The sequence below is a fragment of the Ambystoma mexicanum genome, chromosome 3q (genome assembly GCF_040938575.1).
Source record: "Ambystoma mexicanum isolate Mex_15411 chromosome 3q, UKY_AmexF1_1, whole genome shotgun sequence".
NCBI classification, from domain to species: Eukaryota; Metazoa; Chordata; class Amphibia; order Caudata; family Ambystomatidae; genus Ambystoma; species Ambystoma mexicanum.
In genome coordinates, this window is record NC_090926.1 from 273,595,559 (window position 1) to 273,622,721 (window position 27,163).

The window sequence follows — 27,163 nt, forward strand, 5'->3', positions numbered from 1 at the left end:
AGTGTTACAGACACGCCTTGTCGATGTCCCCTTTTCGACTACGAAAAACAAAATGCAATACTCCACAGTGACCACTGGATGTCGGACCTATGATCAGTATGTGAATCTAAGCAGATACAAGCATCAGAAATGCTTTTACGGTAAGTAATGCATTGTCATCCAGGCTCTACAGTAATTGCAAATTCTGAGGAATTTCTGCATATCCTTTACAGTGTATGGTCTGGCTGAGGCACCTACTGTTGCCACCCTTTTGGGTATTCTCGTGCAATCAATTGGCCCAAGTAGAGTACCTCAGTCAGACAGTACTGCAGTTTTTTTCCTGTCCACTTTGTAGGCCTTTTGAGCAAGTAATTGGAGGAGGATAACGGAATCCATTCAACAACCTTTTCACTTTCACTGCATACTAGGATGTCTACGTACTAAACAATTGTGCTCCGGACTTGAATATTGCCGAGATCTTTGTGCAATATCCTGTTAAATATGCTGGGGCTCTCGTAGAACCCTTGTTCATATCTCCTCCCACCCAGTATGAATGCTGTGAGGTAGTGGGAGTGATCAAGGGGCACTGAGAAACACATTTTTCAAATCGACCACAGTGAAATGGGTGGCCTGTTTGGGATGCTACACAAAATGGACACAGGATTTAGAACAAGAGGGAACTCCTTCTGGACAATATCGCTAAGTGGGCAGAGGCCCTGGACCATGCACCACGACCCAGCCCTGTCACTTTTTTGATGGGGTACACAGCCGTATTAGATGGAGTTTGGGGGGACAATTATACCTTGCTGAAGGAGCGCACCTAATGTTTCCTGAATCCCTTCCTTTGCTTTTCTGGACAGTGGGTACTGCTTAACTCTGGGTAGTATTGCTCCTGGCTTCAAAGTAATCTTTACTGGGGTAACTGCTCTCCGCAAACCCACATCATGGGGATTTGTGGTCCACAAATAAGGAGGCACTTGTGTCATAAGGAGGTGGTGCACTGACGACCGCCATGAGGGGGCTTGGTACTTTCATGTACTGTACCATTTCTTCACATGGGATACTTATTTTACAAAATAATGTCCCTGTCATTGTCGTCCGTGAACAGTTCTCATCACTTGGCTCACACAATGGTATGTCTGGGTCTATGCACAACACTGTGCGCCATTCACATCCGTGTATGTCCATCCCTATTGCCACTATTCTCTTTGCAGATACTTGCACTCATTCGAGATCTAAAGACAATATTGTGCCAGCAACCATTTTGGGGACGGCTACAGGGCAGAGCACAGCACACTCTCCATTCTTTTGAGCTAGGGTATTTCTCTAACCAGAGCACGGATCCCGTACACATACATGGTGGGATTTACTGGTCCCCCCCCCCCCCCACCTTTTAGTTAATTGGCCAATGTATACATCACCAGCATTGCTCTGAGGGGACACATCCCTGGGGTGGAGCAAACCATCCTGTGATCAGTGAACGATATGGTCCTGTTTAATTTGCTAAGCAAATCTCGTCCTAGTAAACTGACAGAGGAACTTTCGTAATAGAGTAGGGGTGCTCGGACTGTTCACCCCCCCCCCCCACGCCTTAGCTTGACATCCAAATATTCTGTAAAAGGAACCGTTACTACAGCCCCAGAGAACCCTTGCTTTTTTGAGATTTTTGCCCAATAATGGAAAATAATTCACTTATACATGATTTTTCCACCCCCAAGTACACCATAAAGATGAATTGTTTATTCCATATCTGTGCCACCACTAGTGGTTCCTCTTCTGGATGTTGGGTAGTGGATAGGACTGGACATGGAAGTGCTCTCTGTGGGCTGTCCTAGTCTGGGTGAGTGTCCCTTAGCATGAGAAAATATTTTCACTGAGCCCACATGCCCCTTCATAGGGTGGCGGTGCACCGTTTGGCGTGTTGGCAAAGGGATCGTTATGCCATTGGGCGATCTGGTTGGGGCGAATTTGCTTGGATTGCATATTGTGCGGGATGACAGAGTGCATTATAACCATGTGGTGGAGGGGGGTTGCTGTTCATACTGTTGCTGTTCATACTGTTGCTGTTCATACTGTTGCTGTTCATACTGTTGCTGTTCATACTGTTGCTGTTCATACTGTTGCTGTTCATACTGTTGCTGTTCATACTGTTGCTGTTCATACTGTTGCTGTTCATACTGTTGCTGTTCATACTGTTTCTGTTCATAGCCTCCTTGTGGCAGTCCATTTGGGCTCCCAGGATATTGGGGGTAGGGGGTGGTTTCCACACCGGGGTTGATTGTAATAAGGCTGATGGTTCCCTCCAGGTCTGCTACCGCATTCCTGTGAAAAGTGACCCCACCTCCCGCATGACCAGCATTGCCCGCAGTGAGCAGGCGGGGGGACTTAAGGAGGTTTTTTTTGTCCATCTCTGCCTAGAGTATATAGTGGGGGCGCCCTGCTCCCTTATTGATAAGGGGCATCCAACTTTTCCCCTCCCATTGTTTCTGTTTCTTTCTTTTTTGCTAAAGCCATACTTCCCATTCTGTCTCAGAGCATCCCTTCCCATCTATTCTACCCACGGGGTGGCCACTTGTACCTGCTGTATCCCTCCCACAGCACCTTCTTCGGATTCATCAAAATCACTCCAGTACTTTACATCCCTTACCGATGCTACACTGTTGGACCCCAAACTATAAATGCCCCCTTCTCGCTCTACTCGTACTGACTGTATGGGCGCACTGTCATCCTAAAGAGGAAATCTCCCGATTTCCATTCGTCTTCAGCTATAGAAGTGGGATCTTTCAGCGGTTGGTGCCCTCCCTCATATATTCGTGCTGCTTTGCATACTGCTCGTATCCTGGCCAGTACTGTCTGGGTTGTGGTTAATGCTACCTCAAGATCTTGGATACTTAGTCCGGTGTGGACAGGGGTGGTGGTAGATGGGTCGTACGGAGGAGGTGTGGCCATAGCTGGGGTAACGGGAGTGCTGTCTCCTGATATATGCGTTGGGTCTGTGCACCCTTCCGCTGGCCTTGTGAGTAACGGGTAAATCTTCTTGGGTTCCCGCTCTCCCGTCTCCATGTCTCTCCCGTCTTCCACCACCATTGTCGGCGATTCCAGCCTTTCTTCCTTTTAATTGTGGCAGGAGTTTCTTCGAACATTCTCCACAAATGCACTTCCCTTCGAGTTTAAAGCGCTTTCCCCTTATATGTTGCTGTCAAGAATATGGTCCGGTGTTCTAATGTTTCCTTATTAAAAAGACCCGTTCTCTGGCCAAGCATGCGATGGTCCCTCCCCCTTGGTTTCAGTCACCCACCGATTATATTTTTTAATTTGCTCACTATACAGGGGTAGATGCTTACAAATGAGACAGTGGAGTATCCATCCCCTTAGTCACTGACTTTTTGCCTTTTGGGTATTGTTTCCCCAACACTTGTAGGGCCCTTCCTTCCCCTGCTCTCCTACTTGGGGCCCCATTTCAAACCAATAAAAAAGACCTTGTATTATCTATTTCTTCTGCCAATACACACTACGTAAATACATACAATGAACATAAAAGGTTGTGGAGACCAACAAAAACAGACCGAAAACAAAGAACAAAAACATATATACACACCCATTTCTTTGAGAGCAATATTCACTTACTCACTTATTCATCATTCACATCACGTCTGCCCCTGCTGAACCTTCCTCCACATATTAAAAGAAAAACAATCACTGAAAACAATGTTAAAATAACAAGCTAAAACAACAACCACTACTTATTCCCGAGCCCTCTAATTATATGCAGCTCTTACTTTTTTCTCCTTATTTGTTCTCTGCACTGGTTGGGGCAGTGCGCTGCGGCGCTGCCTTCTACCCCCTTTCAGAGCTAGGTTCCTGTATCTCCTCTATATTTTCACCTTTCATCTCTTATAAAAACTAATGGCCATGAAAAAGGAAAAACACTTTACTTCCAACATTCGCAGCCAACCCTTGCATGTTCCCTTTGATCATACTGCTCTATATTCCCTTCAAACCAACATTTGTTTTTCCTTGCAATTTATAATCCCGTGCCCGTGTTCTTCCAAGAGCCTCAGTTCACGGTCTATCCACAACGTCTGGGCCTCTGCCTGCGGCCGCACCCGGATCGGGCGAGCAGCGGGGTATTTGCAAAGCCGGAACCCACAAGAACCTTTTTCTTTTGCGTACGCGTTGCCATAGGTGGGGGCAGAAGCCCTGAATCTCGCTGCAAGTATGTGGGTCTCGAGGAAATCACATCTGGTTCATCAAGTGAAGGTGGGCACCCAAACGGTAACTTCACAATAGGCCCAAATAATAACGCACCCCGTCAGGGAATGAGACCAAGCGATAAGTTGCAAGGATAACAAAGTTTATATCAAAATGTTGCAAGCAAAGGACTCTGCTGCCTGAGTGCTCTGCCAAAAGATACACCGGCAGCACATTTTGAGGGATATTGTCGTCATCCGTGAGGTCCTACTATTCAGTACAAAGTAACAGCGTGGATTGGTTGGCCCGTATGGCGCAGCCTGCTCTATAGGGATGCCAGGTTGCAATTGGCCGCCACTTCGCAGTCGATGTTGTGGCACGTGGGTCAGCTGGGCTCATCTCCGTGGTGAAGGTCGGGTCAAAATGAAATGCACACCTAACCGTCTAAGCTATTTATACAAATTTGTAGAGCGAGAAACAGCCCGGGAGCATCGTTGCGCTCGTTACAGACAGGTTTCTTATTTAGAGGGAAAAACAGAAAACTGTATATAATACAGGCATACTAAAGGGCAAGGCAATCAAAGGTTTAAGCTAAACAGGAACTGATAATATGAGAATAATGGCAGACAAAAATCATTGCTTCAAGGGGGTGTTTAGTAAAGGTGGGCTAATATATGGGCATTCCAACCTCTACATTCAGAACGTTATTTGTACTGGGGTTCTGCTCCCGGGTGTCTCCCTCTGGGGGTTTGCTATTTGTTCCCTGGTGCCTCATGATACACACAGACATGTGTTGGGATTGGGACAAATATATTGCTGTAAGGGATTAAGTCTACGGTGGGTGTTCTGGAATGGTCAATATGAGAGGGGCAAGGACTGGTGGGTCAAGGCCTGGCGGGGTGGGGGGTTTGAGAGGTCATGGGCAGTTTAGTGGCGATGAATGGGCATTTGTGCTGGGGCCTGCTTTGGTCTCGCGAGCGGCAGAGACCACATTTTGTGAAAGTGATACTAAACAATTACAACAATAAATTGCTGGACTTCGTGAGAACAAGGCTTGCCTTGCGCAAAGCTGGCAGGGGAGGCGATGTTCAGGGCTCTCCTGTGCGAGGTGCTGGGGAAGGGAGAGATGAGTTTGCAGAGGGATGATTTTTGGGCCTAGTGAAAGATGGTTGGCGTCTATCGGCAGGGATGTGGGATGCAATAGCGTGTAAATTTCTTATATCGTAAGACAACATGCCGTGTGGTGGGTGGACCCGCCCCCCCCCCAAAAATCCCCCAGGGCCTACACGTGATCTATTCACTGCGGCAACGGCGAGGGTGGTGTGGGATAGGACCATCTCCTCCCCAACACAGCCCACATTGTGTTTTCTGGAAAGTGCCATGCAATGGAGACCTTTGCCTCAGAAAATAATTTTTATATGGTTCATTATCCCTTTATCCATGAATGCAATATTATGCACAGCCCTTCCCAAGTTGACAAAATGTGCGGCCTAACCGGTCATTATTTCTTGAAAAGGGCATAGTCCACACTCTTTGGATATGCCTTTCACCCTCATCCAGGGTCCAGCACATACCCCTGGGAGCAATTATATGCATTCCCGATCAATTTACTTTGGGACCAAGCGCATGTTCGCACAGCTGGACATAACAATACTTTCCAAAATCTTTGAGCAGCAAGCATTTTATATTTTCTGCAACATTTTAGGCCATTTACTTAATTGGCACTAAAGTTATGTTCTGATGCAGCTTAAATGTATGAATTACTATGTAGTCTCTATCGCTGATTAAGCAACATCTTAATTTTAACTTGAAACCATTTTTTTCTTCCTGCTATTTCTATCTGAAACCATATGTTTAGGTTCAAACTGAGAAAGCTGCAAAAATATTGTTACAGGCAAATAACTTTTTTTCCTTTTCCAGCTAGGGAAGGTTTTAGGTTTGTGTAGGTTATCTAGCATTACCTTCTATTTTGCAGCTGTTTGTTTGCTAGTAGCGTAGAACAGAAAGGGAATCTCACACAACAAACTGCTTGCCTTTATGATGGATTTTATTACTTTGTATAGAAAACAGTACTACTCTGCATACACCTGACTGGTGATATTTTTCTGCACAAAGATGTGATTCTTTGAAAGAGACTGGTAATTGATTGTTTTTGGTTAACATAAATTCATTTGGGTGAGAAGCTTGGTTGTGCACTAAACTGTTTTCCTTGCGGATTGTGATGGATTCTTCCATTGATTAGGGCTGAAATAAATAGAATTTTCTGCTTTGTTATTGCAGCAAAAAAAAAGCCAGCAGGAAAGCAGGCCTCAAAATGTATTTTCTGATGCTTGTGAATCTGCTTAGAATCGCATGCTGAGCATGTAGTCCGACATCTAGTGTTTAATTGTATTACATCTTTTTTTGAATATCGAAAAGGGGCATGTCTGTAACACTATCCCTAACGTAAAGGATGAGATCTCTGAAGCGTATAGGTTCACCCCAGACTGTTTATTTTTTTTCTCAAATTCTGGGTTGTTGCTTTCATTCGGAGCTAGTGTTGAGAATTATTGCTGTCCACATGTCTTTGACTCCTCAATTGACTAAGTTATTCCAAGAACTCGACGGCTGTTGTCGGCCCTTGCCTTCATGCTTCGGCCTTACAGCACAGTGAGTGGGGAACCCGTTTTCTCAACACTTGTCTTTAGAGAGTGCCTTTTCAAATGGATTGTGTCCTCCAACGCATTCCACGTATTTGACATGTAATGTCCACAGCTGTGCCCTTCGGAAAGTTTTTCGGCAGAGGGCATCCTGTGTCGATGGTGTCGGGTCCATGTCCCTCAAAGGCCTCCTTCGAGGGCGACGTCACAGGATGTTATAAATGGGATGCACAGCGCCCATAGCATCAGTTCAGTTTTTTCTGCGAACGTGTTAACTTCGCAAGACTCGCCACGCCTTGTGTGTTTTCTTCGTAGATGTCTTTCTCTTCGACCCCTCTGACTCCGCGGTCTGGCTTTAAGACCTGCCGGGACTGCAAGTCGAAGATGTTGCTCACCGACCATCACCCCCCCCCCCCCCCCACACTGCATTTCTTTGTGGTGCCTGGGCGAGTCGCACAACACCGACTGCTCGAAATGCCAGTCACTGACTGCCAAGGCTTTGCGGAAGGGGAAGCTCCAGTTAGGTTGGGGCTCTGAGCCTGTTAAGTCCCGTGCTTCCAAGACCAAGGGGGGGGGGTTTCCACTGACGACTCGTGGGGCGACTCTCTGTGTCGGAAGGATTCCTGGAGATCTTGGTCCTGGAGTGGTTCCTGCCACTTGTCGTCCTCGTCCCGGGACTAGAGGAAGCACCGTCACCAGTCACCGTCCCCGTTCTCATCCTCGGACTCGGAGGACGGTGTCTTGAAGTTTTCGTGCCCTACAAAGTCCTGGACTCCGGAGGGATGTGCAGTGTTTAAGAAATCCATGATGGAGATTTTTCAGTCAAAGGACAGAGGGAACCGTCAAAGTCCCGTATGGACAAGGAATCAAAAGGTCGCGAGAGACGTGTCTCTAGGTCTCGATCCTCGTCCCCAGCGAGACCACAGCAACCTATTGAGGCCTCGGGCCGATGTCGACTCGTTCAGTGCCGTGTCCGTCCGATTTGGTCAACGCCTTGCTGTCGTATCAGCCCACGGCGCCGTCGGCACCTGTGTCGACGCCGAAGCCTTCAGCGATCACGTCTAGGTTCTCGACGCTCTCGATGCCTAAGACTTAAGGGATTCTTTGCTCAATTTGCCATTGGAGTGTCACGATCCATGCCCCTGACCCCCTCAGTTATAACAGCCCCCTGGCAGCAGTGGGCCTAAAACCGTTCACATTGGTCCCAAGGACCTTAAAACTCCCATCAGAAACATAAATGGAGTCAGTCCTTATCAGGAATAAAGCAATACCAGTTTTGGACCTTAATCCAACACAGAGGCCTATTACACAGCTCAGTTCTTTAGAACCAAGTAATGCGGTCTAGTGTTTTGGGTGTGGCTGGGCCTGGAACTACTTGCCCTGGACTATTTAAACCACACCCAAACAGCAGAACACTCCTTGCGTTATTTGCACTCCTGCAGCGTAACGCTCACCGTGTCCAGCTCCTGCGCATCTGCTTCTCCAGCGGCCTGATCCTGAAGCCCTAGATCCGGATTCCATTAATAACCTGGAAGAACAAGAACAGCATTAGCGAGCAAGAACACTTGCCTGTGAAGTAACCGGTCATGAAGAGATCCTGAGCTTCGCTTACCTCTCCCATCTCCGGAGTTCGCCGCAACCTGCAATGGTAAAGGAACAAGGACAGCATTAATAACAATTCTTACCTGGGCAAGCAGCGCTTCGATCGCTCATCACTCCGGAACATCACTGCAACCTGTACAAAGAGGAGAGCACACAGGTTAGTAATTAACACCAATAAACAGTGCGGCGCTCCGCATCAATAACTCACTGTGGTCTTCACCATCAGAGCGGCACCTCAGAGATCATAATCATCCCTGTGAAAACGAAGAAATTGTTAGGCAACAGCGTAGGGGAGCAAGACGCTGATAAAACAGAGGGAAAGGAAGAGACAGAATAAAGTCGGAAAAGACATAACTAACCTGGAAGACAGCAAGCAGAGTCGGAGTCACAGCCAGTCTGGACCCGACTTAAGGGCACTCGGACCAGTGAAGCAACTACGTCCACGGAATGCCCGCATCAACCACGCGCCCCTGCAGAGACGCAGGACTGAGTTCAACGCACAAAAGCCTAAGGTGAGTAATAACCCCAAGGGAGGGGATTTGGACCAGAGGGAAGTGGGAGTCCACCCATCACAGAACCAGTATCTTAACTCTCCATTCTCCCGTTATAGGCGCTACCCAACTTCTGGCACATAACCAAGCACAGAGGGGTCCGGGATAGCGCTTAGACCTCCATCCAGTATCGTGTGGCGCCCCCGTGGATACCAGGTGAGCATATCCGGATATTGTGGATCCTCCAAGACTGGTTTTGGCCTCCATGCCCTCTTCTGTCCCCAGACCTGGGTTTCAACTCCCTCTGGATGAGATTTATGAAGAGGAAGAAAGGTCTGAGGTTGAGGAACATGGTGTCCTTGATGAACCACTTTTTTTCTGGTGACAGTCAGTTGGAGGAGTTGAGGCAGACCCTCCATGATGCAAGTGTGCTCGACACTTCCCTGGAAGTGGAGTTTGGTAGACCTGAGCCTGGGGCTCATGCATAGTCTTCTTCTAAGGAGACTCATGGCGCGAGTCTCAGAGTATCTGGGCTGGTCTAGTCCTCCTGAAGATTTTGTGCAGGATGATCTGACGGACCTCTTGGATCAAGGTCCGTCCTCTGACCCTGTTTTGCCATTTCATCTCTTTTTTGAAAATTTGTTTTTATTGGAGTTTTACAATTCTGACATAATTCAAAAAATATTACATGCACTGCGCACACAGATCAGACCCTCCTGAGATACCACAATGCTCCTCACATGAAAGAAATGAGCTCCTGGAACACAACCACCAAGGTAACCTCAACCCTATACCAAGCTATATCCGCTTTTGCAACGCCGGAGTTATCTAATCTCAATCCCAGATGGGAAGCAAATGTGGGAACTGTCAAACCATAGGATTCGGTGGAGGCCCTTATGTTTCTCAGGGAGGTTGCGATTGTCCTAGATTCCACCTGCTACAATTTAAAATCCTACATGGGGTGTATTAACCCCATGTCTCACCAGGTGGGCAGCGCTGGGGTTGAGTGCTGATAGCCCAGCCCCCGGGTGGCCTGCAGAGAGGACCCAGCAGTAGATTGCATGGCGTGACCGAAGGGTGAATCTGCTCCGATGGGACAGCCTGCTGTCGGTGGACCTTGAGAAGGCAGCATGGACTTCTCAGATCCCCAGGCAGGCTTCAATGGGAATCTAAAAGTGGGAGCGGAGGCGGCCCTTCCTTCTGGCATGGACCCTGAACTTCTGGTAGGGGACGGCACCCCCACCTGGCTACCAAGTGGCTCCCATCAACCTACATGTGCAAGGATGACCCTGTAAAACCTGATAGTACAAAGAAGCCTAATTTGTTATCATTACAGACTCATTATCCATTATTATGGAATCATTACCCATTTATGGAGCCAGTTATCCATCATTGCATCCCGTTTAGTTATCCATCATACAGATTAGTAGTGACGTGAAATAGTAACATTAGACTATCCACATTATTCTGCCACTTTGTATGCATTTGCAGAGTTATAGAATGAGGCCTTTTATATTTGAAGTGCCATGTAGACACATGTTACATTTGTAGGGACACATGTAGAAATGTTATGTATTATGTATGCATGTAGAGACACGCATTGAGTGTGCACTTAGAATATGCATGAAGTTTGCATTATAGATAGCGCCTGGGTTTGCGAGAGGAAGAGTAAACTCTAGAAAGCATTTAGCTGGCTCTGCAGCCATTTGGAAGCTGTTCATTCCAAGGAGTGCGGAGAGATTGTTATGAATTAGTGTACAAGTATTCATAAACCAGTTGCTTGGCAGACAGAGATAACGTGAACCTTTGTCCGAGAGGGAGAAGGCATTGACTTTATCTGCATGGCTGATGTTTCGCAGACAGAGAGGAAGGTGGGGGCGGCGCCATGGAGAGGAGCTTTGCACTGAGAGCTTTGCATGCAGAAGGATAGAGGGATTTGAATGGAGAAATGAGTAAATGGTGCAATCAGACAGAAGATAGATATGGTATAGATGCGTAGAAAATGTCATGATGACCAGAACACGCAGTGATTGGAAAAAGTACAGTACACGCAACAGACATTTGGGCATTGCTCATATTTAGAAACGCTGACGGACAAAAAGAGGCATTTTAGCTTAGAGAAAACGAGTGTAACCATGATGTGTATGTCATTGAACAGTATAATGAGAGGTGAGGCTCTGAGATTTGAGGTAGTTGCTGTTCTCTGCTGGGCTGCTCTATGGGATGGAGTTGGAGATGCAGTTCTGAGATCGAGGCAGCTTTGGGGAAACATTCTGAGCAGAGCTGATGAGATCTGGCCCTGACTGCCTGGCTGGTTGCAGAGTTAGCAGGAGAGGAGAGACACAGAGGAGAAAAGGGGAGTATTGCTGAATAAGACACGTGCATGGGGAATTGGAACAGACTCAGAGCTTTGACATGATAGATGGGGTAATCAGACAGGGTTGTCGGTGTGAAGTATGCTTGCATTAGAGGCATGTAAGGCTTATAGTAATGCATTGCTGGTAGATTGGAACCAAAAGCATAAAAGGTGCAAATTCGAGATTTGCATTACAGTAGTGTTTGATCATGCATTGCTATGTATGAATAAGTGTTTCTATTGCTGAACCGATTCATGTGTTTTCTTTGTGTTTTATGTTAATGTGTCCATTGGAGTAATCTAGGAATAACACAGTGCGCAAAGGCCCTGAGATACAAGAGCAGGGGCGGGGGGGCATAGTGATCCACCCCCCAGTAGGTTGTCTAAGACTGATACATGGTCGCCCACTAGGGGTAGGCCAAAGGTAGATTTGTAGCACGGTCTCCACAACCCCTGCCAGGGGCCCTGCACTGCTTGTGTGTGTGGACTTGGCTGCTCCTGTTCTAGATGCCTCCAGTGTGGCCTAGCTGGTGTGGTGCGCTGCAGCACTGGAAGCTCATGATCCCCCAACAGATTGAGGGGTAGTGGGACCACCATTGCTGTAGAGGCGGGAGTTGGCATGGTGGGCAAGAGTGGGCTGCTGCCTGCGCTGAGGGCTAGACTACTGTCTGCAGAAGGGAAGTCGCCTTTGAAGAACACAGCGCTGCCACTGGGGGTACCCTGCATGTGAGCGCTTGATAACTGTAGCCCCACTAGATCCCTTGGTGCGGCTTTGTCAACCTGGTACAGCTCTGTCTGCCAAATTCCCCTAGATAATAGATGGGCATCCCCTAGGTTGTATACTAGGGGAGCCCGACTGTGCGGTGGAGTGTGTGGGCATGACGTAGGCCCACTGCACGCTGTGCATTTTGAGCCTTACTTTTATGAATACGCACCGGGTGGATAAGCTTGCTTGGGTGGCACTTCTCTGGTGGATTCCTCCACCCCCTTTACCCCCCAAAACCTTCACACGGAATCAATCGGTTGCTTCCATGACCATCAGTCTGGCTTTAGAGCATCCAGAGGCACGGAAACTGCTTTTCTGAACACCCGTGAAGACCTGCTCTCAGACCTTGATATTAACACTCCCTTTGTCCTCATTCTCCTTTATCTCTCCTCTGCATTTGACATGGTTAACCACAAAATCCTGATCCCACGGCTTTGTGACACCATGGGAATCACAAGTCATACTCTGGCTTGGTTAACCTTTTTCCTCTCAGACCGCCCATCCCAGGGCAAACTTGGTGCCTTTCTCTCAACTATCACCCTCTCAACTTGCATCGTTCCCCAGGCTTCTAACCTATCCCACTGGTTCTTCAACGTATACATGGCTGCCTTGGCACGTGTGATTGCCACTTTCACCTCTAATTTCTAGTGTTATGTGGATGACACACAGCTATCCTTCAGGCTACGCTCAGCTGCCGCCTCCTCTCTCATACCCGACTGTGTCCGCTATTCATTCATGGTGTGCTGCAAATAATCTTTGTCTCAATGCCAGTAAAACTTAGATTGTTCGCATTGGCACACCTGCTCCCGCCTTCCCCCTCTCACTCTGGCCGGGCCTCCCTTGGCCCTGCGCCTATCCTCACCTGTGAGGCCAAAAACCTTGGGGTAATCTTCGACTCCACTCTCCTTCTCCTCTTACATTTTCAAAAAAATCTAACTATCAACTACACCTCTTTCGAGGCACTCTACCTTTGCTCACTTTCCCTCAGTGGCTTACTGTCTCCAGAGCCCTAGTTCTCTCCAGGCTGGACTACTCAACAGGCTCTTCCTCAACCTCCCTCCCTGCTTCCGCCCTTCGCCCTCTGCAACTCATCCAGAACAGAATGCAAGACTTATCCTTGGCCTCAAGCCTAGGGACTGCATCTCTCCGGCACTGAAATCCCTTCACGGGCTCCCTGTGGCAGCAAGGATCAAATTGAAGACCCTCTGCATTGTACACCAGGCTTTCTGGGGCCTGGGACCTTTTTACCTTCAGTGTTTCCTTTCTAAATATTGTCCCCCTCGAGCCCTCCGCTCCCCTTCCTCCAACCTGCGAGTGAGCCGGTTCTCCAAGCAGAGATTCGGAGGGAGATCCCTTTCCTCAGCAGGTGCCTCTCTGGAACAGCCTCCCTGCCACCCTCCGTCTTGAGCCTGAAATTCTCAAATTCTGGAAACTCCTCAAGACCTTCCTCGTCTACTCTTCCTTCCCTCATCCTACCCTGCTAACCTATCTCTCTGCTCTTCCTTCTCTCCCTCCTTTCATACAAGTTTATTGACTGGTCGTCTGGTGTACCTCAGGCACGCACGTCACAGGCACCCCCACCAGTCCTTCTGCACTTGCCGCAAGGCCCTACACCCACTGCACTTATAAAACCCTGCGAGCTCTCTCCGCACTTCACCAGTCTCTACTGACTTGGTGCACTTGATCCCCTACCCCACCCACACTTGCACGATCTCTATACAGCCCTGCCTGAAGATCATTCTGCCTGTTCTCCCTTGTCTTCACCCCTTAAATGTGCCCTGGGAAAAAAACGCAGAATTGCAGGCAGGCCTATTTGCTGGATCTAAATTGTAAAATGTATGATAATCACTTAATCTGCCTGTGCAGAACTTTTTTTGTCACAGAAATTCAAGGGCTCTGAGTGAGTTTTTTTCCTCCCACTGTGTTCGTTCCCTCCTTGAGCACTTTCAAACACTTGCTTGTGTATAGGTGCTATATAAATAAACATTACCAATAACTAGGACACTGTGGACACATCACTGGTACATTTAGAGCAATACTGAGTTTGGTGTCAAAAGGAAAAGGTTAGGGAAGAAACAATGGTTAACAAGTTTTTCAAACGGGTAAGCACTTTTGAACCACCCAATGTAGATTAACCCTTTCCCAGCTATACAAGTAAAGAATGTATGACGTTTTGGAGGGACAGATCAACACAGTCAGAGGGTAAGAAGAGTCTTCAGGGAGCCAGGACAGCCAATGTCAATTGAGCAAAGTCTAGGCGGCGGGGGGCTGAGGCACTTCTTGAAGGTAAGTGAAACATCTTGCCCAAGCGTTTTGTAGAAAAATAAATCACTGTTGGACCACAAGCTAGGAGGCTTGTGGAGGGCAAAGCTGCAAGCAACTCTACAAAAGGCAGCAAATGCAATTCTCAACTGGAGCAAGCACGCTACCCAACAAGAGGCAAGTACCCCTTAGTTCACAGTATCCCAGGGCTGAAGAAATTGGTTCCAGCTGGCTTCTGTTCCTGTTGTATGGCAGATTTTGTTGTTCTTGGGCCTCAGTCGTGGGGACAAGAGGGAGGACGTCTGGGGAATCCTGAACTACTATTCGAAGGTCGGCGGCATGCAATGGGCAGATCAGGGGCACTTCGCGGTTTCAGCCTCTCGTGAATAGCACCACCGCGGTTCTTGGACACCTTGTAGACTTTCCTTGCTTCTGGGGTCCAGCACTCTGAAGTGGCTCCCGCTTGGTTGCCCAGCTTCGAGGGAGTCCGGAGGATCTGCCTGGAGCTCGGGCCAGTTTAAAAATGATGCACTCGATTCTGGTGTTCCTGTCCCTGGCACTCGGTTACTGTAGCAGCAATGGAAGTACAGCCAGCAACGAGAGGATTTCCAGAGGAGTTCGTCTTGGGATCGATTGGTCCCACCAACCCAAGGATAGAAGTCATCCTTTGCAGGGCTTCTCTAGTTGAGGCGAATCCAGAGCTTCAGCACTGCAGCAGGGTTTCACCGGGCAAACCAACAGGAGTTGCAGCAAGCGTCTCTTCCAAGTTCTTCTTCGTATTCCTTCGTCCAATGGTCCACTCTGCCTTCCTTGCAAAAGACCTTGCCTTTTATGCAAGTCTCTACCTTCATTCGCAGCCTAGCTGTCACTCACACAAGGACAGCCAGCCAGCCATCACCTTGGGTGCATTCCTGTAACCAAGGAGACTAAGCATAGGGAGTTTCGGGAACCTCCCTCGCTTCCTGCCCATCCAGACACAATGGAGCCAGAGGCGGGCTTCAGCAGTAAACCCTGCCAAAGATAAAAACGAACAAAGGGACCAAACTTGGTTTGGCTCGCAGAGTAAATCTCAAGAAGGACCTTTACAAGACCAGGGCCATTTTGACCAAATGGCCACCCATGGGTGCTATACTGCAGCTGCGAATGCAGCCCGCGGTAAAAACACACAATGGTAGGAAAATGTAAACCACTGCCACCAGCCATTAATTGTAGAAAGGGAACATATGAAAATGTTACATGAGAAAGTAGACAAAGGGGATACTAAGTAACCCCTCCAGCACTCTATGTAAGATAGTGTGTGCTGGGTCTACAAAGTTACCAATGGTAAGTAAAGTTAATTTCATTTTACTGCTCTTTGAAACAGTGGTTTAACCAAGAGAAGGTATTTAAACTGGAAATCTGATCGCACCTTTTAGTGCAGTGGCACAGGGAAGTCTGTGTCACAATGTAAAAAGATGATGCCTATGTAGTTTCTCAGACGCCAAAACCAAAAGAAACAGTATTCAAATCACAAATACATGAGAGAGTGGGGAAAAAGGTCTCGCTCTCCAAAATGAAGCCCTAAATTCCAGCAAAAGAGCTGTGGGGGGGGTCTCTTAAGGTAGAAGGGAATGAGCACATTTCTGAGAATTCTCCCTGACAATAAGGCTACAGTTCCTAAGCTGAGGTCCTTTTTATATACTTATTAGCCCGAATAACGTGAGGAGGAATGGGATACTGGTGGAGCAATGGGCTGCGAAACTGAGGTTCAACTGGACTGTGGAGATGTATACAGTCTTCTCCCTTTATAAATGAGGTGTCTAATAGTGTAGGAGTGAATGGGCAGATCCTTCAAAGATATTTCTGTTCACCTACCAAGATGGCGCTGATGAAGCTGCTGAAGTCGACTGCTCAAGGGGATGTGGAAGACTGGGGACGCTGAGGCATTTGCTGTGGTCCTGCCCGGTAATCCAGAGAGTCTGGGCTCCGTACAGGTTGCTGTGGGTTGCATCCCAGGAGTCTGTGTTGATGGATCCTAGGGCTTTGTTATTCTGCGCTAGAGTGGAACATTGGCATGATGTGATTCGCCTTTTGCATAATCTTTTATTTGCAGCCAGTCTCTTCTTATTAAATGGAAATCCCTGGTGGGCCCGACAATGATTTTGTGGGAAGGCTGATGCCTGCCTTTCATGTGGTATGTGTAAGACACATGTGAATCAACGGGGTATGGCGAGAGAGCATGTCCGTTATGGTACTTAAATGATCAGTATATGTGAATCACTTGCGGTTTCTCTCTGATGCTGTTGCTTCACTGTGCCATATCTTGGTTGGCACGAGAAGACTAGTGTCAGTTGGCCTCTTTGTTACTGTGGCTGTGATTATTCTTGCCTGTACCTCATGCAGGGATTTTCTTCATGGTTTGTACCTCCTCTGTGGCTGCAAGTGCAAATATGAACCCAACAACATATCATGTACATGTGCCTATTTCAGTCTGCTTTATGGAAACCCCGGTCCAGTTTTTGTTCCGCCTGATTTGCTTTTGTTGTGGTATCGTACTGTTTTGTTTATTTCTTGGTTAATAAAGAGTAAACCACCACCCTGTGATTTTAGGAGATAGTATTCTAGCCAACAAATATAATCAAGTATGTTCGCTCGAAGTACTTATTGGAGTCATATTATCTGATTCCCCAACATGGGGTCTGGCATGGGTTCACATGCTCATGAATATTCCCAGTCGTCGGGCTGGGAATCCTCGGTAAAGAAAAAATCAGTTTAATTTCTGAACTGTCTTTCTCCTAATAACCAATCACTGAGCTCTGGGTCATGCTGCCCCCAGCCAATGACTGCCCTCTACCTAAGCCCCTTCTCAGGCAGCCATCTTCAGATTTTTACTGCACGTTCAAATGTTGGGAGTCCTTGTGCTTGGCGCTCGAGCTTTTACTGCATTTTTCACTTTTTGGAAGAGTTTTACTCTATTTTTCAGTGAATCGAGCCTTGTACTCTATTGATCATCCTTCGATTACCGGTGACCTGTTTTCGGATTCTTCAGCACACCTCAAGGGCAGATTTCATCGATTCTTCATGGAAGCTTCCAGAAAATTCTTCAGGCTTGCACCACCGCGTGGATCATGTCAGACGAGAAGAATGATTCCGCTACCCCTTTTCAAGCTTTGCTCCGACTGCGGCTTGCGGAATGTTTACATGGACGCCAAACTTAGTGCATGCATTGCCTGAACCCAACACATAAGGAGGAGGATTGTGCGTTTCGAAACGCACGTTGAAGGATCGGCGTAAACGGCTGAAGGAGTGGCTGCAGGCCAAGCCCTCTGTGCCGGGTGGTTCCCAAGAGCATGCCTCTCCCGGATCTGGGAAAGCTGGCATGAACAATTGCGTGATGGGTGTAACGCTCACCTGACTCCCGCGGAAGCGCTGGTCTGGTCTGGGTTGCTGTGGCCTCTTCAAGTGTGATGCGCAGAATTCAGACCACTGATTGAACACAACCCCCAAATCTTGCTTGTCGGGCCCGTAGGATTATCCTTCTGCAGATTATCCTACTGCAGATGAGAAAGGGGATTAACTGTCTGCCGAATAGTGTGCTTGCTCCCCCCTTCCCCCCTTCGTTCTTCTCTGATTCCTCCAATACCCCCGGTTTAAGCTCACCTTATGGTTTGGAAGGATGAACTCTCCATCCTGCTTCTGGTGCAGGGGCGCGCGTTCGTCCAATTACTTCACTGGTTTTCAGAATGGCGCTGGCACATCCACTTGACTTTTCTGAGTAATACGCCGTAAGTATGAAGATGCAAAAGTTCAAGTGTGAGCCTCCTTTTATGTTGTCTTTCCTGACCTTTATTTCAGGTGCAGAACAAAGGCGATGCGTTGAGGGGTTAAATTGCCGGTGGTAAAATCAGGTGAGTTAGTGATGAGGATGACCCCTCTAAATGTCTTTATAATTCCCCAGTAATGTCTTTTGTCCTTTCCCCATAGGGGCCGGGGTGCGGTACCTGCCAAAGATGCAGCGCCGACCCGAAATGTGGAATGATTCACCAAGAAAAGCCGGTAAGTAATATGGCTGAAAATGTCCTTTCCCCTTAGGGGCCGGGGTGGGGTACCTGCCAAAGATGCGGCGCCGACCCGAGATGTGGAATGGGTCACCAAGAAAAGCCGGTAAGTAATATGGCAGAAAATTCGGCTTTCCTCTTGTGTTCCCTTGCTCACCTTTTGTCTCTTCTTCTCTCCCCTAGGTGCAGAGATGTGGCGACCGGTGCTGAGAGCCGCGATGGAGCCGGGCGGCATCTCGGGAACAGGCGAGTGAAGCACGGGGCTGCAGCGAGGAACGCGGTGCTTTTAAATTAAAGTCTTCCTTCAGGAATGCTGGCGTGAAGATTCTGGATGCAGGTAAGAAGGTTGAATAAGTTCTTGGTTTTCACCTTTCTCTTCTCTTATTCCCTTACAGGTGTTCCAGGTTCGAAGCGGGCGTGGCTGGAGTCCAGGTGCAGGAGCAGACACGGTGAGCGTTCAACTGCTGGGATGCAGAACGCAAAGCACGTGTGGCTGTCCGGGCGTGGCTTAAATAGCTTTGGAAGAAGTTCCAGGTGAGTATTCTTCCACAGCCCCACCCAAGTAACAAAATAGTTCCATCAGAAAAATAGTTCCTCCTTAGCCTCATTTGGCTTGGTTCTTCATGCAGCATGGTCTGCATCAGGTGAGTGTGCAGCATGGTCTGCTTCAGGTAAGTGCACCAAACACTTCCCCTTATGAGCCTGGCGCTTATGGCGCCAGGACTGATGTCCAACATGAGCCTGGCGCCAATGCCGCCAGGACAGAGTCCAAAGAGCCCCTATAAAGGGCCGCTGGGCTTTTACCCGGGGGCGTGATGCCTGCTCCCGGGGGTGCTGGGCCTGGCCTGGTGCTCCGGGGGTAGGCATCATGACAGCAAGCCCCCCCAGGCCCCTCCCAAAGTCTTTTCCCCAGGAGGTTTCGGTTTGTTCGGGAAATTCCGATGGAACCTTTTTACTAGCCGAGGTGCATGTACGTGGTCGCTGGGTTCCCAAGATCTTTCCTGAGGCCCGTACCCCTTCCAATCAATTAGATAGAAAAGTTTTGATTTTGAGATCTTAGAGTCCAAAATGTTCTTCACCTCGAATTCAGGCTCCCCATCTATCTGGACTGGTTCTGGTGGCTTTATTAATCTGGTTCCTGGTTGCACTGGTTTCAAAAGCGACACATGAAAAACGGGATGAATCCGCATGTTAGCTGGTAGATCTAGCTTGACTGCCACTGGGTAACTATAGCTTTGATAGAGTAAGGGCCTAAATACCTTGGATTAAAAGTCCGAGGTCCCTTGAGCGATAAATGTTTGGTAGCCAACCATACTTGATCCCCTATTTGGTATGGCGGCGCCTCCTTTCGATGCAGATCCGCATTCTTTTTGTATTTCCCTTTCGCATGTTGTAAGTGTGCAGTAGCATCCTTGAAGGCTTGAGTAATCGTAGAATACAAATGGTCAACTGCGGGCATTTCGAGGCTCAAAGGTGAGTCCAAGTCTGAAGTACGAGGGTGATGTCCATATAGGGTATAGAAGGGGCTCTGACCAGTTCCAGAGTGTATCGAGTTATTGTATGCATATTCAGCCACCCATAAAATATCCTTCCAATTACCCTCCGATTGGTGCAACATACATCGTAGATATTGTTCAAGGGTCTGGTTCGTTCTCTCCGTTTGACCATCGGTCTGTGGGTGGTGGCTGGTTGAGTCTTACGTCGATTTGTGCCAGTTGACAACACTTTTTCCAAAAATGAGAAATAAACTGGCTTCCCCGATCGGAGATTAGTATGGACGGGAATCCATGCAGACGGATGATATTTTCTAGGAATTCCTTGGCAAGAACAAAAGCTGAAGGTAATCCTTTCAACGGAATAAAATGGGCCATCTTGGAAAATAAATCCACCACAACCAGAATAGTATTGTATCCATTACAAGAGGGCAGGTCCGTGATAAAATCTAGTGACAAGGTGTGCCAAGGTGCTGGTGGAATGTCTAAGGGTTGAAGAAGACCGTCGGGTTTTGTTTTTTGACCTTTGTTTTGGGCGCAAACTCCACAGGACATCACAAAAGATTTAATATCCTTTCGCCAGGACGGCCACCAGAATTGTAGTTTAATTTTTTCCTCTGTTTTGGCAATGCCAGGATGTCCTTCCATCAGAGTATCGTGATGACGGGAAATAACCAGTTCTTGCAATTCCTTTTCTGGCAAAAATAAACGTCCTTGGAAGTAAGGTAAGCCATTGTTGATTGAAAAGGCAGATCCCCTCTTGATCCAATCCTGCAAGGCTGAAGAGTCCAGGAATAGTTTTACCCGTGCTTGAATGTCTTCAAGGGTTTGTAAAGTGGTTATCCCCAAGATTCTTTGTTCGGGAATTATCGGCACAGGTTCTGAGTTTGTGTCCATTTCTCCCATTCCAATTCGAGATAGCGCGTCCGCTTTGCCATTCTTACAGCCGGGACGGTAGGTGATTACAAAATCGAACTCAGCAAAGAATAAAGCCCATCGGAGCTGTCGTGAAGACTGAGCCTTGGAAGTTTTTAAATATTATAAATTTCGGTGATCAGTGATCACAGTGATGGTATGCCTGGCGCCAAGAAGATAATGCCGCCAAGCCTTAAAGGCGGACTTAATGGCTAATAATTCCTTATCAGTGATTGCATAATTTATCTCCGGCGACGAGAACTTTCTGGACCAAAATGCTACGGGGTGCAGTTGGTTGGTTTCGGGGTCTCTGAGACAGGACAGCTCCCATGGCTAAGCTGGATGCGTCGGTTTCGACTATATATGGGAGATCAGGACGCGGGTGTTTCAAAATAGGTGCGGACGTAAATTTAGCTTTTAATTCCTGAAAGGCCTGTTCAGCTTCCTCGGTCCATTAAGAGTGCTGTGATGGGTTGCACCACCTGTGAAAATTCTGGGATAAACCTGCGATAAAAATTGGCAAAACCAAGCATGCTTTGGACACCTTTCACCGAACTAGGTGATGGCCATTTGAGGATGGCATCCACTTTCCGTGAGTCCATTCGGACCCCTTTAGGTGTCAGGATGAATCCAAGAAACTCAACCTCGGTGGTATAGAAAATGCATTTTTCCAGCTTTGCGAACAGTTTGTGCTGGCGCAATTTCTCAAGGACGGCCCTGACATGTTTTCTGTGATCAGATTCCGAAGAGGAGTACACCAGAATGTCATCGATATACACGACAACACAGACATCGATGAGTTCCCGAAGGACATCATTCATGAAGAATTGGAAGGCAGCAGGCGCGTTGCACAACCTGAAAGGCATCACCTGGTATTCGAATAGTCCATATTTTGTACGGAAGGCCGTTTTCCATTCATCGCCTTCTTTTACTCGTACCAGATGATAAGCCCCCCGGAGATCTAACTTGGTGTATATGCAAGCGTCCTTCACTTGGTCAAGGAGTTCAGGGATCAAAGGCAGAGGGTAACGATGTTTAACAGTTATCTGGTTCAAGGCGCGGTAATCGATACATGTTCTAAGGTTGCCTTCTTTTTTTGGCACGAAGAACAAAGCCGAGGATGCCGGAGACTTTGACGGGCGAATGAAACCATTGGCTAGGTATTGGTCTAAATATTGTCTCAAATGCAGATTCTCCGGCTCAGTAAGGGCATAAATCCTGCTACAAGGGGGTTGTGCACCGGGCACCAGATCGATTTGGCAATCGTACGATCTGTGAGGAGGTAACGTGTTGGCCTGTTCCTTTTGGAAGACGTCCTGAAAGTCTTGGTATTCCAGAGGTAGTTGCATGGAGAAAGAGGTTACTGATGCTAGACTGATCTTCAGATTTTCTGGGTAACAGGTTTGTGCACACTCCGGAAAGGTTATTCTCTTCGCTCGCCAATCAATTCGAGGATTATGTGTCTCTAACCAAGGGATTCCGAGAATAACCTGAAACTGTGGACCTTGATTACATCAAAAACAACTGCCTCCCGATGGCCGTCCGGACCTACAAGTGTCACCTCAGCTGTGGAATGTGTTACCGGTCCCGAGGCAATTTCGGTTCCATCAACTGTGGTGATGACATCTTTGCTGGTTTTTAGACGCAGGGGAAGGTTAATCCTGGAGACCAATTCACGATCCACGTAGTTTCCTATACCCCCACTATCGATGTATGCCTTTATTGCATGCAACCGCTTAGGCTGTTCCGGATCTACGAGGACCATTGGCACAGTGAAATGCGAGGTCTGAGAGTTCGTTTTCAAGCTCGGGCGGGGTCGTTTCCCGATGCAGAGGTTTCATGGATTTTATCAGCGGCTCCTACCACCTTCCTGGGCGGCCTTGCCGGGCAAGCTCGTAGAAAGTGTCCATAGGATCCACAATAAAGACATAAGTGCATCTGCCTTCCTCTTTCACGTTCCTTTTGCGTTAAAGGTCCTTTAACTCCTCCGATTTGCATTGGCTCAGAGGCTTCAGCCCCCTTGACGTTAGCGTGGGTCTTGACTAACACCCGGGTCTCAAACTTGGACCGATCAGCTTTTCTGTTTTGCAGTCTGTGATCCAATTGGACCACTAAGTCTATATATTCTGAGCATTCTTGGGGCGGATTTACAACTTGGGCCAGGACATCTTTAAGTTCTCCGCGTAGACCTCGATAAAATAACGTGATTCTTTTATCTTCTGGCCACCCAGTTTCCACAATTACTCTATTAAAGGTTGCAATGCAGGAAAGGAGGTCTTGATTGCCCTGTCGCAGAGATAGAAGTTCGTCATCTAGAGCCTGCCCCTGGGAGTGACGAGCAAATAACCTTTCCATGCTCGCTTGAAATCCTTGAAAATCACAAAGAATCGGGTCATCTTAAGTTACCAGTGGAACTGACCAATCGGCAGCACTGCCGCTGAGATATGACAATACAAAGGCTACCTTGGTCTGGTCATTAGGGAAGGCCCCAGGTCTGCACAGGAAATGCAAACGACACTGATTCATGAATACAGCGAATCGTTTGGGGTCCCCAGCAAAGCGTTCGGGTGGGGCCAGCGGCATGTTTCCAGGTAGATTTATCTGCACCGGGTTACTGGAAAGCACAGGAGCGGGGTTCCCTCCGGAACCGGGTAAAGGGGTTTGTCCAGCTTGACCTTGCAAAAGCGGTCTAGCCAGGTCATCAGCTCTTTCCTTTGTTACAATCACTTCCCTCCTGAGAGCATTAGTTTCTTAACGAGCGGCGTGTACTTCGGCCCGTAATTCCCCCAGTAGTTGGGCCAACTGGTCAGTCTCGGAAGTTTCCATAGCGCCTGGGTGGGAATTTGTAGGAAGGCTTCGCGTTCTGTAATGCTCACCTGGCTCCCACGGAAGCACTGGTCTGGTCTGGGTTGCTGTGGCCTCTTCAAGCGTGATGCGCAGAATTCGGACCACCGATTGGACACGACCCCCAAATCTTGCTTGTCGGGCCCGTAGGATTATCCTTCTGCAGATGAGAAAGGGGATTAACTGTCTGCCGAATAGTGTGCTTGCTCCCCCCTTCGTTCTTCTCTGATTCCTCCAATACCCCCGGTTTAAGCTCACCTTATGGTTTGGAAGGATGAACTCGCCATCCTGCTTCTGGTGCAGGGGCGCGCGTTCGTCCAGTTACTTCACTGGTTTTCAGAATGGCGCTAGCACATCCACTTGACATTTCTGAGTAATACGCCGTAAGTATGAAGATGCAAAAGTTCAAGTGTGAGCCTCCTTTTATGTTGTCTTTCCTGACCTTTATTTCAGGTGCAGAACAAAGGCGATGCGTTGAGGGGTTAAATTGCCGATGGTAAAATCAGGTGAGTTAGTGATGACGGCGACCCCTCTAAATGTAATGTCTTTTGCCCTTTCCCCATAGGGGCCGGGGTGCGGTACCTGCCAAAGATGTGGCGCCGACCCGAAATGTGGAATGGGTCACCAAGAAAAGCCGGTAAGTAATATGGCTGAAAATTCCCCTTTCCTCTTGTGTTCCCTTGCTCACCTTTTGTCTCTTCTTCTCTCCCGTAGGTGCAGAGATGTGGCGACCGGTGCTGAGAGCCGCGATGGAGCCGGGCGGCGTCTCGGGAACAGGTGAGTGAAGCACGGGGCTGCAGCGAGCAACGCGGTGCTTTTAAATGGAAGTCTTCCTTCAGGAATGCTGGCGTGAAGATTCTGGATGCAGGTAAGAAGGTTGAATAAGTTCTTGGTTTTCACCTTTCTCTTCTCTTATTCCCTTACAGGTGTTCCAGGTTCGAAGCGGGCGTGGCTGGAGTCCAGGTGCAGGAGCAGACACAGTGAGCGTTCAGCTGCTGGGATGCAGAACAACGCGAAGCACGTGTGGCTGTCCGGGCGTGGCTTAAATAGCTTTGGAAGAAGTTCCAGGTGAATATTCTTCCACAGCCCCACCCAAGTAACAAAATAGTTCCATCAGAAAAATAGTTCCTCCTAAGCCTCATTTGGCTTGGTTCTTCATGCAGCATGGTCTGCATCGGGTGAGTGTGCAGCATGGACTGCTTCAGGTAAGTGCACCAAACACTTCCCCTTATGAGCCTGGCGCTTATGGCGCCAGGACTGATGTCCAACATGAGCCTGGCGCCAGGACAGAGTCCAAAGAGCCCCTATAAAGGGCCGCTGGGCTTTTACCCGGGGGCGTGATGCCTGCTCCCGGGGGTGCTGGGCCTGGCCTGGCCTGGTGCTCCGGGGGTAGGCATCATAACAATGGGGGACCTGCCATCGCCTCCGCCCAGATCCTCCGCCCCGGACGAGATGGGTTTGTTCCATGCGATGATATCCAGAGCATCAGAGCTTTTCGAGCTCACGCCAGAGGAGGAGGGCTTCTTATACCAGTGCAGTGAAGACTAAGACAATCCTTTCAGTCCCGCTCTTGAATGACATTTGGGATGAAGGACTGGTGGTCATGAACACTTCTACGGCCCCAGTGAAGAGGGACTACCTAGAGAAGTACAGGGTGTCAGACTCTGCGCGGAATTGCTTGTGAGCACAGCCGTTGCTAGACTCGGTGGTTTCGGCAGCGGCCAAGAAGCCGTCGGGCTCTACGTCTTGGGCAGCGTCCACCCCTCTGGACACCGAGGGGAAGAAATTGGATGTAATGGGAAGACCAGTTATCTACTCTGCAGCGACGACCATCAAGGCCGCCATCGCTAAAGTAGCGTGCTACGACCGGGAGCTGTTTCAAGCTCGCACTTCTGCTGGACTTCCTCCCCGATGATAAGAGGGCAGAGGCGTTGGAGATTCTATAATAGGGCTAGGTGGTGAGTCGGACCATGCCATCACAGTGGCTACAGACCTAGCGGATTGCGGGTTTCCGCCAGATGGGCATTGGCGTTTTCCTTCGCTGCCGTGGCTGACTCAAGGCCACCAACTTTCGACCAAAAAACCCAATGAAGGTTTTGGACATGCCCTTTGACTGAGACAATCTTTTCGGGAAAGCTGTGGACGAGTACCTACAAGCCACCAAGGCGGACACAGACTGCACGTGCCCTGGGCACGCTACAGCAGCGACAGCCGTCCTTTCAGTCCTCGGGAGGCAAGTCTCCCTGATCTTCGAAGGGTTACGCGGGGGCTCCTCTTCTTTCTGCCAAACCTTTCGCTCCTCGGACCAAGAAACCAACAGGGGCCACTCAAGGCTTTCGGAGGATGCCTTCGTCGCCAGGGACCCCAAGGTGGTCCGTCTACCTCCAAGCAAGAATTAATAGGCCGGGACGTCATGGGGGACCCCACCCATGAACCCCAGTGGGAGGCCAGCTGGCAAACTTCGTCAGCGTGTGGAAGACCATGCCCACCGATCGTTAGGTGCTGGACTGTCTTGCCCACAGACACTCTGGTTCCAGCGACGCTGTCCCCAAATACCACTGGTGGCCCGGCAGTAAAACCCCGTCCCTCAGCTGCTGCTGGAGGTTTGGCCCATGCTAAAGAAAGGGGTGATAGTTGGGTCCAAAGCAGCTCCGGGACCCCGGAGTTTATTCAAGATCCTTCCTCATACGAAAGAAGATTGCGGGCCATTCTCGATCTGCGACGACTAAACAAATACATAAAGTCCCAGAAGGTCTGAATGGTCACTCTTCAACACGTGCTCGGAGAGCTGCAAATAGGGAGACTTTGTGTTGTTGGACCTGAAGATTGCGTACTTGCACATCCCGATGCACACCGCAAGTTTCCGCGCTTCATCATTCAGGGGAAGCATTACCAATTCAAGGCCCTTCCTTTCGGGCTGAAGTCAGCGCTCAGAGTCTTCAGCAAGTGCCTGGCTCTGGTGGCGGCCCATCTGCGACTGCAAGGGATCCACGTCTACCCTTATTTGGAAGACTGGCTAATCCGGGCCAAATCAAGGGACATCACCGTCGACCACACTCTGAGGACAGTCCACCTACTGACGGATCTGGGATTCTCTGTGAATTATGAGATGTCCTGCTTAACTCCCCATCGCAGGACGCACTGTTCATGGGATCCCGGCTCAACAGTGTCATGCCTGGCATCGCTGTCAGACGAAAGGGTGATGGCCATCCTGGTCAAGGTGCAACGACCCTCCTTGTGGTAGCACCAGTTGATCAAGGAATTCGTCAAGGGACTATTCCGTTTGTTCCTGCCAGTAAAGGCTCCGGCCCTGGCGTAGGAGCTCAATGTGGTGCTTACTAGGCTCATGGGGCCTCAATTCGAGCATATGTATTCGGCTCCACTCAAGTTTGTCGTGGAAAACCGTTTTTCTCATGCCCATCACCTCTGCAGTACATGTGGGCGAGATCCAGGCCCTCTCCTGTAAACCTCCTTACCTTACTTTCCATGAGACAAGGTGCCGTCAGACTTTCATATAAACAAGCCCTTGGTGTTACCTGTGTTTTTAGTCCGGCTGAAAGGACTGGCCCCTCGCTGGATGTTGCTAGA

The 27,163-nt window shown here is 48.8% G+C and overlaps 1 protein-coding gene across 2 annotated transcripts in view; it reads left to right on the forward strand.

The window, feature by feature from the left end:
- Window positions 1-27,163, forward strand: part of RNF41 (ring finger protein 41) — a 382,702-nt gene that overhangs the window by 133,994 nt on the left and 221,545 nt on the right. The gene's annotated exons all lie outside the window — the stretch shown is intronic.